This window comes from Euprymna scolopes, chromosome 26 (genome assembly GCF_053919585.1).
Source record: "Euprymna scolopes isolate OS-2025 chromosome 26, ASM5391958v1, whole genome shotgun sequence".
Classification (NCBI taxonomy): Eukaryota; Metazoa; Mollusca; class Cephalopoda; order Sepiida; family Sepiolidae; genus Euprymna; species Euprymna scolopes.
This window is the reverse complement of record NC_136507.1, coordinates 58,137,528-58,140,026: the sequence shown is the minus strand read 5'-3', so window position 1 is coordinate 58,140,026 and position 2,499 is coordinate 58,137,528. Positions and strand designations below refer to the sequence as shown.

Genomic DNA, 2,499 nt, shown 5'->3' with positions numbered 1-2,499 from the left:
TACCTGAGAAAAGAAACACAATAAAGTGTTCAATATAAGAACTTATTTTATGGAAAATAATCAAAATATCTACAATTCAGCGACTATTTTTAAAATGAAGAGCAGACAATGGAGTTCAACATCAGTATATACATGGTATGTATATATATTGTGTATATGATGAAAATTATGTATGCACAGTAGGAAAAAATGTATTCACTAGCATAAGCTATATATATATATATATATATATATATATATATATATATATATATATATAGTTAAAGTATATATGTAGTAATTTATAATGTAGCTTAATCGCCATATATATTTTATAAATTACTAACTAGCTCTACCTACGTATTGAGCACTTTTGAAGTAAATACCTAAAGTTTACGCATAAATCTATACTTTCGTATATTAATTTTATGTGAGTAAATGAAGTGGTTATATATATATATATATATATGTATATATATATATATATATATATATATATATATATATATATATATATATATATAATTTAAAGGAGATTAGAACAATAGTCTAAAGAGCTGAGTGTATTTTAATGTAACAGTGAAATTACTAGTTTAATTAAAATACAGGAAATAGAAAGTGCTCACATTACTTAATATATATATATATATATATATATATATATATATATATATATATATATATATATATGAGAGAGAGAGAAAAAGAGAAAGTTTACTCTAAGAGATGACGAAACACGTGTATTTGAATAACATATACATAGCCCCACACACATACACACACACATACACAAACACACACACACATATACGAACACACACATACACACACATACACACACAAACACACAAACACACAAACACACACATACACACACACACACACATATATATTCTGAATTATAATATTCATCTGTAATAATTGCAGGATTCTCATACATACTTCTTGTAGTATTTTTGTATGTTTGTATATTTTTTGTATATTTTTTTTCTTTTTTTTTGTATGTTTGTTTGTATATTTTTTGTATATTTTTTTTTCTTTTTTTTTTTTGTATGTTTTGCATAAATGCATGTATGCTTTTATATATTTAATGGACGTACCCGCTCTTCCGGTGTTGGTGCAATAAACTTCGTTATGGTGTCGATCCAAAATGCTGGTTTACAGAGAGAAGATCAATTTTTTAATTTTCAGCTCTTGTATGTTTCAATATATATATATATTTTTTTTTCCTTTTTTTTTCCTGGTCAATTTTTTTTCTTTACTTATCCTTATATATACATTTTTTTTTTATCAACAAATAGCTGTGTTGTATGTGTGTGTGTGCTTTTTTTTATATATAAAATAAACGGACAATCCTAGACGTTGACGCTATTTTTTTCGCGTTTATTATTATGTTTTATTTTTTTATTTTTTTATTTTTTTACTTTTGTAATTATTGATAATTTGTAAATTCCTTCATCGGGTCCAAAGTCTCTTGTTGGGAGTTATGTCGATTTTCTTTCAAATGATTCGATTTAATATAAATACGTTGCAAAAAAAAAAAAAAAAAAAAAAAACAAGAGCAGGGTGTCAGATTTAAAAGATTGAATCTAAAATAATAATAATAATAATAATAATAATAATAATAATAATAATAATAATAATAATAATAATAATAAAAACTAACAAAAAACGAACCCAGTTCAATCAAACTGTTATATACATTATTAAATATAAATATAAATAAAATAATACATGAGAAAAACTGGTTTTTATGTTGATTGGCTGTTTAAATAATAACTGCATGTCGTATCGGGGGAGGGGGCAGTCCGTGTTTGCTTTTGTATTGCTTCTGATTGTTATTACTCGATTTCACTGAACATAAATTGTATAATGGTATCAGTTGCACGCACTGTAATAGTAGTAGTAGTAGTAGTAGCAGTAGTAACTTTCCTGAAGTAGTAATATAGTAGCCGTTCCTCTTTCTTTTCTTTGTAGTTTTATGAAAGCGCGTTAAGGTTTTAAGGTAGAGGTTTGAGAATCGGCGTCTCCTCTCGCCCCTGCTGACGACGACTTGTCGTGCCAGTGGTAATACGATGAATGCCGATAAGGTGGTTCGAGAAGAGAGAGAGAGAGAGAGAGAGAGAGAGAGAGAGAGAGAGAGAGAGAGAGAGAGAGAGACAGACAGACAGACAGACAGACAGACAGACAGAGAAAGAGAGAGAGACGCGGGGAGAGGGGTGACAGCGGCGGTAGATTTCCGTCTTTTTTTTTTATTTCTTAGCTTTATTTTATCTATCTATTTTTTTTTCTTTATCTAGCAAAAGCAATAATAACAGAAGATAAGGGAGGAGAGCAAAGCGTTTGGAAGAGCAGACACAAGAGAGATACGAGGACAGAGATAGAGAAAAAGTGATCGATAGAACGACAAGTATGGATTTGGCTTTTAAAACTTCCATATATATATATATATATATATATATATATATATATATATATATATATATATATATATATATATAATCCGACGATATGACCATC

General features: G+C 27.6%; 1 protein-coding gene across 1 annotated transcript in view; it reads right to left on the bottom strand.

Annotated features, from left to right (window-relative positions):
* Window positions 1-2,023, bottom strand: part of LOC145248084 (uncharacterized) — a 480,098-nt gene extending 478,075 nt beyond the window's left edge. The window contains exon 1 of the mRNA XM_080109862.1: window positions 1,080-2,023. The gene's annotated coding sequence lies outside the window, so the exon portion shown is untranslated. The remainder of the gene's footprint in view (window positions 1-1,079) is intronic.
* Between the last annotated feature and the right edge of the window lie 476 nt (window positions 2,024-2,499).